At 43.7% G+C, this 15,449-nt stretch overlaps 1 pseudogene; it reads left to right on the forward strand.

Moving 5' to 3' along the window:
- The first annotated feature begins 9,195 nt into the window (after positions 1-9,195).
- Positions 9,196-13,495, forward strand: LOC103305322 (60S ribosomal protein L12-like; annotated as a pseudogene).
- The last annotated feature ends 1,954 nt before the right edge of the window (positions 13,496-15,449 follow it).

Below are 15,449 nucleotides of genomic sequence, written 5' to 3' on the forward strand. Positions count from 1 at the left end.
ATAGTTTCTTTTTAACTTTTCATTTTTTAAAAAATACATTTTTATTGATTTTAGAGAGGAATGAAGACGGAGAGAAAGAGATAGAAACATAAATATTGAGAGAGAGTCATTGATTGGCTGCCTCCTGCACACCCCACACAGGGGAAGGAGCCTGCAACCCAGGCATTTGCCCCTATGGGGAATTGAAACGTGACCTCCTGGTTCATAGGTCAATGCTCAACCACTGAGCCACACCAACTACACTAAAATGAGTAGTTTTAAAAAACTCAATATTTGCTAAGCACTCTGGATATGTAAGTTTACAGAATTTAGCATATACTGCAATTAGCTGCACATTCAGAATGGTTAAGAACTATGGATAACACAGCAAAACAGCTAGCTGCCAAAGAATTTAATTTCTGAAAATAATCAGTCACAAAGTTCAACATGTACACACACACACTGAATATTTCCAGTCTCAGTTTTGAAAAATTGGGTCTTACTTGCTTTTTGGAAAAGCCCTTATTCTCTGTGGCTGAGCCACTCAGAGTTAACTGGAAGTGGTCTTCTAACCATCTTTTATAGGTTGTGCCATGGGTCTTGGAAGCCTGATGCTCCGCGGGGGCTGCATGGAGTTGGTGAGGTGGGGAAGGTTTGAGATCTGCCCATCAAGGTTGGATGGCAAGATGGGCTTGGCTGCCAGGGTTGACTGCAGAAACCTAACCAGCTGGACAGGCAGAGCTATTCATGCAGTGTCCAAAGGACACAATCATTTCAATTCCAGACATGGTGACCACTAGGGTTCCAATAAAGCAGACTGGGCACAGAAGTAGGAAATTCAGGTGGTACTCACCACTCAGGACTCAGTCAAGGGTGATACAGGGGCAAGGAGGGGTTAGAGGGATAAGGAAGGGCTTACATTTGGGATGATTTGGATATAGAGATCAATAATAAGCCCACTCCATCATAGGCAGGGAGAGGGAAGAGATGGCAACATATCCATGATCATTCAGGGCTCACCCCTGCAGATACCTAAAGTCCAGCTTAGCAATGTGAGTATCTGGGAACTAATTAGCCCCAGGGGTTACCATTAGGACATTGATAGTTGGAAGAAATGACATTTTTTCAGCACTTCTGCATGCTTTTCATATATGTGACACACATACACAGAGAAAAAGAGAGACTTATTGCAAAGAATTGGCTTATGGTTTGGGGGCTAGGGAGGCAGATCTGGAATCCACAGGGCAGGCCATGAGAGAGCCTGCAAGGTAGGCTGGAAATTCTTAGGAAGGAGTAGACACTTTATTCCACAGGTGGAATTTCTTTTTCTTTGGGGAAACCTCAATTCTGTTCTTAGAACTTTCAACTGATTGGATCATGCTCACCCAGATTATCCTATACTAGAGGCCTGGTGCACAAAATTTGTGCACTATGGAGGTTTTCCCTCAGGCCAGCCTGCTCCCTCTCACAGTCTGGGAGCCCCACAATGGATCTCCCCTGCAGAGAGAGGCCCTACCCACCTGCCGCAGCCTGCTGGTCAGTGGCCTGGGCCTCCCTCTGCGGGGCGATCATGAAGCTATGGTGGGCCCCCCGACCAATCACATCGCACCTGCCTTGGCTGGCCTCACGCCAGTGGGTGTCATAGCATGGTCATCTGGATAGTCATTCTGCTGTTCAGCCATTCAGTCAATTCACATTTATTATTATAGATAATAAAAGGCTAATATGCAAATAAGACCAAACAGCGGAACAACCGAACAACTGAACAAACCCAGTTGCTATGATGTGTGCTGAACACCAGGGGGCACGTGCGGAACATGGTGGGCATCAGCAGCAGACAGCAGAGTGCAGAACATGGCAGGCGTCAGCCGTGGCAGGATGGTGGAGCAGGTGAGTGGGGGCACCAGACCAAGGCGGGGAGCCGGTCGCTGTCATCAGGGCAAGCCTCTGGTGGTTACTGAAAATTCTTTGCTCCTGCGCATTATGGTCCCACCCGGCACTCACACCTGCTGCCAGCATCGGCCTCACTCGCACCCACTGCCAGCACCAAAGCCGCCACTTACACCCGCTGCCAGCACCTGGCGCCAGCCCTGATTGCTCAGTGCTGTCAGTGGGTGCGAGCGGTGGCTGCCAGCCTCAATCGCCCCTCATGGCTTTTCCATCTCCCCCTGCTCCTGAGGGGCAATTGGGGCAGCAGCCACCTCTTGCACCTGCTGACGGCACTGGAGCCACTGCTCTCACCTGCTACTGGTGACGACCCCAGTCGTTCCGTGCTGTCAGCGGGTGCACGTGGGGCCATTCCTGTCAGCACGTGGGAGCAGCGGTGGCAGGAGCGGGGCTGCCGACAGACAGGGGACTGGGGGGCCACAGCGGGAGAACGGAGGATGGGCAGGGGAACGGAGGATGGGCCCCTGTGCCCACTGCAGCCTCACGGCCCACAGTTCCTTTTAAGGTGCACGAATTTGTGCACTGGGCCCCTAGTAGAGGATAATGTCCTTTCCTTCAGGTCACCTGATTGTAGGTATTTATCACATCCACAACATACCTTCACAGAAACACCTAGCGCTGATCGAATAACCAGGTACTGCATAGCCTAGCAAGTTGACAAATAAAAGTGACCACCACACCATTAAAGTGTCATGGAGTATCTGTCAAGTATCTGGTTTTAGATTTGGAATCTGAGCCTCTGAGAGATAATGACTCTTGTCCTAGAAAACAGGCTGTGGGGATTTTTAATTGTTTGTTCTATACCATGTCTCCCAGAGGGAGACACACAGTGCAACCATCCAAATGATTCATGTTTCCAAGGTCTTAAAAATGTGGGAGAAACAGAACCAAAAAGGTATTGTTTGTCTCGGAGATGTGTACGTCTGAAAACAAGTGAGACCGAGCCTTCTGGGGAAGAGGTAGGGCAGAGGTTAGGGAGTGGCATACCTCATACAAAGATGAGGGACTTTGAAATCAGACACACCCGAGTTTGAATTATACCTGTAACGCTTTGCAAATGCTGAGATCTTAAGCAAATGGTTCATTTAAAAAAATTCCCTTTATTGAGATATAATTTATATACAGTATGATGCACCTATTTAAGTGTATATGTCAATGAGTTTTAACAAATTTATACACCGGTGTAATCATACACATAATCAAGATATAGAACACGTTCCTTGGACTCTTTCCCAGTCAATTCCCTGGACTCACTGGACCACAGCAACCATGACCTGCTTTCTGTCACTATTCATTAATTTATCCATTTTTAACAAACACTTATTGAGCAACTGCTATGTGTTAGGCATAGTTGTAGGGGCTGGGATATGGTAGTGAGTAAGACGGACAAAAATAGCTGCCATTATATAGAGGGAATTAGAAAGCAAACACAATATATGAGAAAATATGTGGGCGGTCACATGGTGATAACGGGACAAAAACGGGGAAAGTGATTGGGAGACCCAGGTGGGGGTAGGGCACATGCTGCTCTTTTCAGTAGGGTAGTCAGGGATCTCATCCTTGGTAAGGTGATGTTTAAGCAATGATCTGAGGGAAGTGCGGGCACCAGCAATATGGGTAGTAGGATAAGAATGCTCTAGGTAGGAAGAACGGCAAGTGCAATGACCTGGTGGCAAGTGTTCCTGGAATGTTTGAAAAACTGCAAAGAATGCAATGTGGTTGTCGTAAAGGGACGAGATGGAAAAGATCAGAGAAGTACAAAGGTCCAGGTAGAATAAGGCCTTACAGCCCCTGTGAAAACTGACTTTTGATCTTAGTATAATAGGGAGCCGTTGCAGGGTTTTAAGCAGAGGTGTGACATCACTTGACCTGTTTAAGAGGATCCGTCTGGCCTCTCTGTTGGGAATTGACTGTAGGGGCCTAGTTGAGAATTAATGTAGTGCCTACATAGTAAATTTCAATGCATTTTATCTCTTTGGGGGTTATTGGTTTCTTAGTACAAATAAGGCTATGACCTCATTTTGTTTCTTTGTTTCTGTATAGTGCCAATACAGACTTATTCATTTACTTAAATATTTGTGGTGCATGGCTATACTAGATGCTGGGGAATAAACAATATAAAACTGCTTCCGGCTGGTATGGTTCGGTGGTTGAGCATCGACCTATGAACCTGGAGGTCACTGTTCGATTCCAGTCAGAGCACATGCCCAGGTTGTGGGCTCGATCCCCAATGGGGAGTGTGAAGGAGGCAGCCTATCAATGATTCTCTCTCATCATTGATGTTTTTATTCTCTCCCTCTCCCTTCCTCTCTGAAATCAATAAATCAATACACACACACACACACACACACACACACACACACACACACACACACATATATATATATATATATATATATATATATATATATATATCAGGGGTCCTCAAACTTTTTAAACAGGGGGCCAGTTCACTGTCCCTCAGACCGTTGGAGGGCCTGATTATAGTTTAAAAAAAACAACTATGAACAAATTCCTATGCACACTGCTAAGTCAGCTGCTAAGCAGGACAGTCAGCGGCGGCAAAAACACCCGGCGGGCCGGATAAATGTCCTCGGCGGGCCGCATGTGGCCCGCGGGTAGTAGTTTGAGGACTATATATATCTCCTATCTAATAAAAGAGTAATATGCAATTTAACCATCACTCCACAACAAAAATGGCAGCACCCATAGCCACAAGATGGCAGCGCCCAGTCCTCTCAGGCCCGCCGGAGTCCCCTAGTCCCAGGGCGGGCTGCCGCTGAGAGCCGGCAGCATAAGCAACCTGGCAGAATGCTGCCCAGAGTCCCTCCTGACCCTTTATAAAAAACAAAAACAAATTCACTCCCCCACACACACACCTGTAGCCTTGGGTCTTAGCCTTGGAAGCGCCTGTACCCCCCTCCCCCCGTCCCCCCAGGTGCGATCTGCTCCCAGTCATGGACTGGGCTGTTGGCCTGGGAGGCGGCTGCACCCCCCAGAGCGATCCCCTCCCAGCAGCAGCCTGGGATGTCAGCCTCCAAAGGGCCTGCGCCCCCATGGAGTGATCTCCCCCACACACACCTATAGCCTTGGAACTTCCCTTGCCCCCAGCCAAGTGATTGGATGGGGGGGGGGGGGTATCTGGGCGATGCTGCCCAGCAAACCTCTCCCATTGGGTAGAAACTTCTGACCAGGTTAGGGAGGTAAATGGGTTTTGTTTAAAATCTTTAGGAACCACATGGAAATGTCTGAGGTGGGGTTTCACATCGGAAGTAACTTACAACTAATTTCTGAAGGCAAACCTGGACATTGCAGTTACATTACTGGAGAGTACCCTGAGGTCCAGAGGTTGGCTCTGCAAGGGCGGTGGCAGGTGCTCCCCACCCTGGTTCCTCAGCACCTCGGGCAGGGCTTGAGCCCACCCAGGAAGGCCTTTTCCCCTACAGTTTTCACCAAGGCAGGGAGGTTTTGTAGACATGAATAAGAAGTGCCCACGCACAAGTCCTGAAGATGCCGGGGCCGGCAGAAATGACAAACCAGGAAAAGAGCAAAACCAGAAACACCACCGATCCCAACATAGATCATCTTTTTCTTCAGATGACGGTGTGTTTCCCTCTTCTTCATCTTCTGGAAGCAAGACAGATTCAAGTACTGACAATTCTACCAACGGAAAAGTTAAGAGAATGAGAGGACAGAAAAGGAATAAAAGGAGAAAAGAAAGAAAGGACAAAAGATGAAACATCAAGAAAAAGAAAGAGAAGGAAAAAAGGAAGAAACAACCACATGATATCACCTTTCCAAGGTCTCATAAAATTCCTGTTTAAGGAGTTTATTTTATGACACTTTTAGTTTGGGTTTACATTTTTACTGGTTTGTCAAGACCACAGCAGGTACACTGTCCAATATGTTAAAGAAAAAACCCTATCTAATAAAGAGGGAATATGCAGGGGAGGGCATTTGGGGGTGACTGGGCTGTCAGAGGAGGGCAGTTGGGGATGATCAGGCCGGCAGGGGAACAGTTAGGTGTCGATCAGGCTGGCAGGAGAGTGGTTAGGGGGTGATCAGGCTGGCAGGCAGAAGCGGTTAGGGGCAATCAGACAGGCAGGCGAGCAGTTGGGAGCCAGCAGTCCCAGATTGTGAAAGGGATTGGGCCTAAACAGGCAGTTGAACTTCCCCTGAGGGGTCCCAGATTGGAGAGGGTGCAGGTTGGGCTGAGGGACACCCCCCCCCAGTGCACGAATTTCATGTACCGGGCCATATATATATATATATATATATATATATATATATATATATATATAAAACTTGAAAAAAAAATACTGCTGCAAATTTATAGAAACAGAAAGTAAAATGGTACCAGGAATGGGGTAAAGGGGAAACTAGAAAGTTGCTGTTTAGTGGGTACAGAGTTTCAGTTGTGCAAGATGAAAAGTCCTGGAAACTGTAACAATGTAAATATACTTCACTGAACTGTACACTTAAAAATGGTTAAGATGAAAAAAAAATGGTTAAGATAGTAAATTTTATGTTAGTGGTTTTTTAAATCCACACTTTAAAAATATTTAATAGCAATATATATATATATATACGACCATTGTAGAGAAAACAAAGTAACAAGAGAAATATTAGGTAGAAATAAGTACTTATGATGAAAAAATAATGATGATGTGCTATAACTGAAGGGTTACTTTAACTTAAAATTTAAGACTAGTAAAAAAAGTATGACCCTACCTACAGAAAGATATATTTAGGTGTCTGCTGCCTGGCTGGACCCTACTCACTTACAAGCAATCCTAATATATAAACACCCAGGGTCCATAACGATTGACCGAAGGCTCAACCAAACACCGGAAGTCAGTCCTGCAGTCAGTGCTGGGTTGCCATGGCAACCCAGCACTGACTGCTGAGGGGGGCAGCAGATCAGTCCTTAAGAGAAGCCCGAAGAGAGAGGCAGGGTCTGATCCGCAGCCCCTGTGGCAGCTGTTGATCAGTTGTTGCCTCTCTCTTTCTCTCCAGGCCTCCACGGGGGCTGCTGATCAGCCCCACCTCTCTGATCAGGCCCTGAGATAGGCCTGGAGACGCTGACTGGCATAGAATCCGACCAATCACAACCAAATCTGGGTGAACTGTGAGGAGCCAATGGCTGCCTAGGAGGTGGAGCTTTTGATGCTGACTGGCATAGAAACTGACCAATCAGAACCAAATTGGCCAGCAGGGGAGGGCAGTTGGGAGTGAGATCAGGCTGGCAGGGGAGGGCAGTTAGGGCAATCAGGCAGGCAGGCAGAGAGGTTAGGGGCAATCAGGCAGGCAGGCAGAGGCAGTTAGGGGCGATTAGGCATTTCATTTTTGTACTTTTCTGTGTTGTTTGGATTATTTAAATAATAAGAATAAAAATGTTCCCTAAAAGAATAAAGCTATATTAAAAATTAAAACTCAACAATACAGCTCTGCTATATGAGCTCATAAATAGGAAGTGCTTAGAACATAGGTAGAACACAGTATATGCTAAGTAAGTCTTGGCTGTTATTATTTTGCTTGTGACTATGTGGCAGGCTCTGCTTTAAGTATTTTACAAGTATTTTCTCCCTTAATCCTTACAGGTACTACAGATACTGAGACATAGACAGGTTATGCCAAAAATCACACAGTTAAGTAGGGATACCATATTTTACAGACAAAATGTCTTTTAGCACTGTTAACATAAATGGTTATTGGAAATGCCTGGGTCCTAAATTTGTATACAAAGACACATTGCTGAGGATATTCTCGACTGATACTATAAATATGTAACTGCTTTATATGATTCAAAGAATTACTTATAAACTCTCATAAAGTTTATGGAGCTTTAATGTAAGTGGGTTAAATAACTATACATTCTAAGACATACATAATTCATATAATGAACTAAAATTTGTACCTCAAACTCCATAGCAAAATTATTAATAGTATCAGTTTGCCCTTGAATAACAATTTATAGTTGACAGAGCATGTCCACATACTGATCTCCAAAGCCATTGAGTGAAGTTGGTGTAAGGCAGGGCAGACATTAATATCCCTCCCTGCTTACAGTTGAGGAAGCTGAATCACATATGCATGTTTCAGTGAGAATGACTTCGGCCACAAGTAATGAAAGTCTCATTCTAACTGGTTTAAACAATATAGAAATAGCCCTGGCCAGGTAGCTAATTTGGTTGGAGTATCATCCAATACACTAAAGGTTTTGGGTTTGATCTTGGTCAGGAGACATGCAAGAAGCAACCAATGAATGCATAAATAAGTGGAACAACAAATCAATGTTTCTCTCTCTCTCTCTCTCTCTCTCTCTCTCTCTCTCTCTCTCTTCCTCTCCCTTCCTCTTTCTAAAATCAATAAACAAATTTAAAAACACACAATATAGACATATATTGGCTCACTTGGATGCCCATTGGTCTTCAGAGTTGACATAATCTAGCTGCACTGACTCTATTTCTGTTATTCTCTTGGTTCTGTCTTTCACTGTGTGTTGGCTTCATCTACAGTCTAATGCAGTTCTGGGCCTCAAAGCTATACACAAGAATGCCAGAGGAAAAGACCATTTCTTTCTGTAGGTTTACCTTGAAAACTAGAAAACTATCCTCAGAAGTCCTTAGTAAAGTTCCCGCTACTATCACGGGCCCAGATGAACTCATATGCTTCTTCCTAAGTCAGTTACTGGCAAGGGGCATGAGATCACCCTTAGATGAATCAAGATATTTGATGAAAATCTGGACTCTGTTAGGAAGGAGGAAAAAGGGGGATGATGGTGAACACTGACTGAGTGCTGCACCCTGGGAAGGAGCAGTCAGGAGTCTAACCCAACTTTTCTAGGTTAAGCCCTGAGGCAAGACTATCACTGAGGCCAAGCTAGCAGGGCTCAAACCCCCCAAGTCTCATAGTTTTCATAAAACAATCTCAACTGAGTCAGATTTTCATTAGATTGGGATGCTCATTTTTTGCTTTATGGGGACACCCAGGGGACGTTCTTAAAAAAAATGTTTAATGTGGGAATTCCCTACGACTGGGTTTTGTAAGATTGAAATTGGACTGGTAAAAATTTGCTTTGAAAGCCACATTCTGAAAAATGCCTTAGAAGTACAATATTATTCTTTCTTTAGATTATAAAATATTTCAAGCAATAAAAAACAAGCTTTAGAAAATCTTTACACTTTGCTTTTGGTTTGGAGGAGGCTTAGGTGCAACTTTCTTCGGTCTTCTCAAATCCAGGCTCATCCAACACTGGCCAGCTCCACCATGCCGCCGAAGTTTGACCCCAATGAGATCAAAGTCATATACCTGAGGTGTACTGGTGGGGAAGTCCACACTATGTCTGCCCTGGCCCCCAAGATCGGCCCCCTGGGTCTGTCTCCAAAATAGATAGGTGATACAGCCAAAGCAATGGGTGATTGGAAGGGTCTGAGGACTACAGTGAAACTGACCATTCAGAACAAACAAGCACAGGTTGAGGTAGTGCCTTCTGCCTCTGCCCTGATCATCGAAGCCCTCAAAGAACCGCCAAGAGACAGAAAGAAGCAAAAACAAAACAAAAGAAAACAAAAACAAACAAAAAAAAAACCCCCAACACCATTAAGCTCAGTGGAAATATCATTTTTGATGAGATCATCAACATTGCCTGACTGAGGCAGCACCCATCTTTAGCTGGAGAACTCTCTGGAACCATAAGGAGATTCTGAGGACTGCCTGGTCTGTGGGCTGCAATGTTGATGGCCACCAAGCCGCCAGCCTCAGGACAGAGCAGCGGTGCAGTGGGTTGCCCAGCCAGTTAAGAACTACACAGGAAAATATTCCAAGTAAAGATCATTTGACACCTCCCCCACCCCCCCACCCCCAAAAAAAGAAAGTATTTTCACACTTTTCCCTATTTGCACTGAATTTTTAAAGAAAGAAAAAAAAAAAAAGATTGCAGTTATAGTTCAAGACCCCCAAGTATCTCTCCCAGACCCCATTCTCCATTCTCCCTCTCCACAGTCCTGAATATGGTGTCCATTTTCCTGTGGATATTTTACACTTTTAATAATATGTATAGATCCAAGATACAAAGTATTGCTTTGAATATATATGATAACCTGAATATATCTTTCTGCAATGACACTTTTCGCTCAACATTGTTCTTAAGTGATATTTATATTGATATAGGTAGCTTCAGTTCACGCATCCTAATTGCAATACAGCCCGTTATTTAAATATACCTCCAGGCAGTATCCACTTGTGTTTTCTTTCACTGTTTCACTATTCCGAACAGGGCTGTTGTGAACATTCTAGCAGGTATCTCATGGTACACACACAGAAGAGTGTGTCTGGTGGTGCCTACCTTAGTGTGGAATTACTGGCTGTGTTCATCTTCAACCTTCAAAGATAGATTGCTGCCAATCTGATGGCTGTGAAATGAAATGGCATTGTTGGTTTCAGAAGTACAATAATTTTTTTCTCTCTTATGTTTTCTATGTATTTGAAACTCTACAGTTTCATAAACTTACCCTGTTTTCTATGCTGAAAATTTATCATTGAAAATTGTAAAGTGGCTATTATGAATCTCTTCATCTCGATGTATCTTATTTAAATAGGCTGAGTTGTCCTTTGAAATATATTTTATTATTTATTTCATAGAAAATGACAATGAGAGAAAAGAATAGACACACACAGAGACACTGTTTGAGATACAGTAATTTTTTTCTTGATAATTTCTTGCTTAATGTGACCTGAATTTTTGTATTTTGTATAGGAATATATCCCCCTTTCTTCTTACTGGAAACATCCCAAGATCAAAGATTTAAGAATAGCATTGATAACCACTTAGTTTAATTAGTATTTGGCAACCCTGCTGACAGAATCCTTGGACTTGCACCTGGAGCTTAGAGATGGCACTACTCAATGATGCCACTTCAGCATCTCCAAGCACCACTCTATTTTTATACTGTCTACCTAAGAGATTCAGCAGCCCTTGGATACGCTTCCAGCAACCTCCCCAAAGAGTTTCTGTGGGAACAAGTCACATCAGTAAGTCAAAACTTACACCCTATTGACCTAGGAAATACAAAGTCAACGCAATAAACGAACTATTTCCATTTTGGTTGAGGACAAGGGGAACATTTAATCCTGAGCAAAGTGAGGGAGAGATAGGCAGAAATCCAATGCACGCTGATTGAGACTGTACTGTTTTCTCTTGCAGTTTGCCTTGCAAAAGCTGGATGGGAAAGGAGTAAAAATTAATTTCTATCGCTTTTCCATACTTATCCTTTATGTGTCTTAGTATCAAAAGAAACAGCCAGCCTGAAACTGTATTTTCTTTACTCAAAAGATTGTTGTATGAGAATGTATATTGAGAGGGTGGAGGTGCAGGGTGAGCTTTGTGGGAACAAAGAAATATTCAAGATAAAGTCATGATAAAAGTAATAATTTCCAAGACTTAAGACAGATGCCTCTGATGAGGAAGTTATGTATGTTGATTATAGGTTCCCAGAGAGTTGAGCCACACAATTTGTCCTTTTGTTTATTGATTAAGCTGCTTAGAAATTTAACAAACTTGTCAAGTTTTTCAAACAGCTTCTTTTATTACTTCCTCTAGAGTCGCTAGATGACAGGTAGATTTTCCTGGCATGCCCAGTAAAGGTCAACTTTTGGTAATGTTCCATTAAAACATGACTACAAACATTTTTATACATAAGAGGTAATAAGGAAGTTTTTAGGAGTTTTCTTCTAACTCATGCCTTTGATTGTTGATAAAACCTGAAAATGCTTTGGAAATGGGTTAGATATTCTCTTCTATTATTTTTGAAAAGGAAAACTTCCCCTACTCACCTTGAATTAAAATAATAATTTGTTTATCAAGCATATCCTTGAAGTCAAAAACACTTTCTTCTCTTGAACATGAGTGCCTCCCTGCCTTACATTCCTGAAATTGCCCTAGTTTATAGCAGCACTTCCTGCTGTCAAGTTCCAGGCCCTCCATTCGAACACTGGCCTCCCAGCATTCACCTTCTGACAGGCAAATCTGAACTTCAGCCTGCACCCCAGCCTTGGTCATTACCACCTCAAATATTACAAACCGCAGTGTTACCTTAAGTGGCACCTCTGCCTCACCCTCTCCTGGCTGCTAGAACCCTTCCAGGGGCCTGATCAGTGACCGAACCTGGGAGAGTCAGTGTGTTCAGGGTGGGAGAAGTGTATCCTGGGCACATGATTCATTCTCTAATGCAATGACTTCATTTCTGCTGTCCCAGAGGAAAGCAGCAGGCATGCGGACATTTCTCTACGGGCACCACAGAAAACAGTGTGCTGCTGTGTTAACGCTTCCCAGCTAAATTCTGATAGGCTCCTGAGAAACTCCTTAGGTACACAGAGGAACTTATCAGGTCTTTGTAGACCTGAACACAAACACACACAATCCTTACGATACTAGTTGGCCTGTTAAACTAGGGCTTAACACGTTTAATCAGGGCTTAACTACTTTTTTTTTTTCCACCTGAACCTGAACTTCAGTAGATACCCATTAACTAGGTAGCAGTCTGACTTCCTGGAACAAGTTACTAATATTAAAATTGGTTGAGTTATAAAAGAAGCCAAACCTTCTATGTATCCTGTACAGACCTTTTTAAAAGGGTATTTACTTTTAGGAGTCATTGTATATAATTTACTCTTATTGTAATCCTTTCAAGCCTCTTATTTAGCCTGCAGGCACTAGAATATTGACTGTAACTTAAAATGAGAGGTTTGTGAGAAAAGCCCCACTCCCAAATTAAAAAGCACCTAGAACTTTATCCATGGCCTGGCTGACTCAGACCTCTGCCACACTCCTACTGGGATTTGCTCAGAATTTCCCACCCATCTGATTAGCCTTTTGGAAGAAAGAAAGATGAAAGGAAGGGAGGTCAGGAGAGAAAGAGACGCTGCCTATGGCTGCTTAGACCACAGCACGAAGCTTATCTACTAAAGAATTACTGACATGAAAATAATCAAACAAGCATTGAGCTCTGTGGATCGAGAGGTTCTGTCTTCATTTAGACCAAGGGTGGGGAACCCTTTTTCTGCCAAGGGCCATTTGGATATGGATAGCATCATTTGTGGGCCATATACAATTATCAACTTAAAAACCAGCCTGCTCTATTTGGTCAAACATTCCGTTAACTCACCCTTACTGCCTGGGCAGGGCCAGACCAAATGATTCTGCGGGCCTTATACAGCCTGTGGGCCGGATGTTCCCCACCCCTGATTTAGAGTCACCCTTAAGCTACTCCTATTTCCCTATCCTTAACTACAATGTAGAACTAGGAAAGGAAATGTAAAGGTGGGTCGCCTTCCCAAACGGCTTCAGGAAAGGTTTCCCCATCAGGGACCCACGAGAGGAGGAAACACGCTGGGGTGCAGAAGGCCTTGACCGATGAAGTGTGGGACATTTCCCTCTTGCCGCCTGATCCCAGCTGGAAAGTCACTGGCTGTGCGGCTGCCTGAACAGAACAGAGGGCAACAGCCTCTGGCTGAAGACTGTGTCACTGAGGCTGAGACGCAGTGGGCCGGGTGCAGTTCAGAACAGTGACTGGATTGTGAGCCACAACAGAAGTCCCACTTGTCACACGGGTGTTTGAGACCACAGGAAAGCATCTGATTTGGGACAAGGATGACAAAATGGATCTTTTGGTGCTCCCCACTTTGCCCGGAATACAAAGGGACTGATGACTGCTTTGTCCCTTTTAGTACCTACCCAACCCTTGACAGAGAAAGAAAATTCCTGTCTGGAATCCCTCCTCCTTTCTGAAAGAAGTAACTTTTAATCCTCCATCCACCCAATGAGGAGAGAAAGCGTAAGTGATATCATGCCAGGTATTTTTGCTTTGCTTTCTAATCAGTTTTCCTCATTTATCTTCAGTGACTGCCTGTTAAACAACTGTAGTTAATACTAGTAAGAACATGGCTTTCAGTTGACAATATCTGCCAACATTTAAAATGCTTCTACCCTTTGAACCAGGAATTCCATTTTAAGAGTTATTTAACAGGTACCCTGACAGATGTGGAAAATAACATATTTATAAAGATAATCATGGCAGCATTGCTTGCAACGTTCAAAGAGTGAAAACAACCTGAAAGTTCACCAGAAGATGGATGACATAAATTACTGTACATCTGCACAAGTAAACGGGGTGTAAGTTTAAAGTCCAGTTCCAGTCCCTATCATGAGCCCTAGCACTCTGAAGTTTTCAGTCTTTCATTCATCTGCTTAAGTCGTTGCTATAGAAAGAAGGTACACAGTCCATAAGGGACTGGAGAGCTGAGTGCTTTTCCTTCAGTTCTTATTAGTAGCACCACCAAGTCATTTACACAGATGGGAGAAGGAAGTAAGGAATCCTGACTAATTCCGGACCATCTCCGAATAGGTAAGTGGTCATCTTAACAGCCCGTTTTCTAGATTTATAGGATGTCAATGCCTCTTGGGTATATTCAACGTACCAGGTCAACAGGAGTCCCACATCACTCCTCTAATGGCTAGAGTTTACAACCATTTGCTCTTAATGTGTAAAAATGGTTAGTGAGCCCTGGCCCGTGTGGCTCAGTTGGTTGGGTGTCATCCTATGCTCGGTTAAAGCATATGTCCAGGTTGCAGGCTCAACACCCACCAGGCATCGTGCAGGAGGCAGCTGATTGGTGTTATGCTCTCAGGTAGATGTTATGCTCTCATCAATGTTTTTCTCTCTCTCCCCCTCCCTTCCTCTTTCTCTAAAAATTAATAAACTATTCTTTGGAATAATAATGGTTAAAGTGAATATTTTCATCTATTTCTTGTGAGTCCTTTAACCACAGGGTCTAAGGAACTCCCGGATATAACAAAGATGGAAGAACACCATTTCATCCTACTGTGGACATGCTAAAAAAAAGTCAACCAGGTGGTTAGGAATAAGTCTGTTGTGGTGGGTGGAATGTGATCATAAAACACTGAGGCTCAAAGGTTAAACTGTACAACGGTCAACGCGTGTGGAAGAAAACAACATAAAAGCTTCTTATACCTACCTTTCTTCTGCACTTTATCTCAGCATATTAATAACATATTTGCCTCCCTCACTATATTGTAATCAACTTGATTTAGGGTGGACATTCTTGTATCTTAAATACCAAGAACAGTGCCTACATGGGCACTTTGTAGTCTTCAAATTGAATTCAAAACCGAAAGTTTGAAAACAAATTGTTTAAGACAGTAGTTCTTACAATTTTCTGATGCATACTAGGGGTTCTTTCCATACAAGAAATGCACAAAGCTAGGTACAAAAAAAAATTTCAATATACTTTCAGGGCAATCATGGACTTCTGCTCTCTCTCCCCTTTCATAGATCTTCCAAGGAACCACAGATCTTCTAGGGAGATTAAGAAATTCCTAGGTTTGCCGAAACCGGTTTGGCTCAGTGGATAGAGCGTCGGCCTTTGGACTGAAAGGTCCCAGGTTCGATTCCGGTCAAGGGCGTGTACCTTGGTTGCGGGCACATCCCCAGTGGGGGGTGTGC

The sequence above is a fragment of the Eptesicus fuscus genome, chromosome 4 (assembly GCF_027574615.1).
Source record: "Eptesicus fuscus isolate TK198812 chromosome 4, DD_ASM_mEF_20220401, whole genome shotgun sequence".
NCBI lineage: Eukaryota > Metazoa > Chordata > Mammalia > Chiroptera > Vespertilionidae > Eptesicus > Eptesicus fuscus.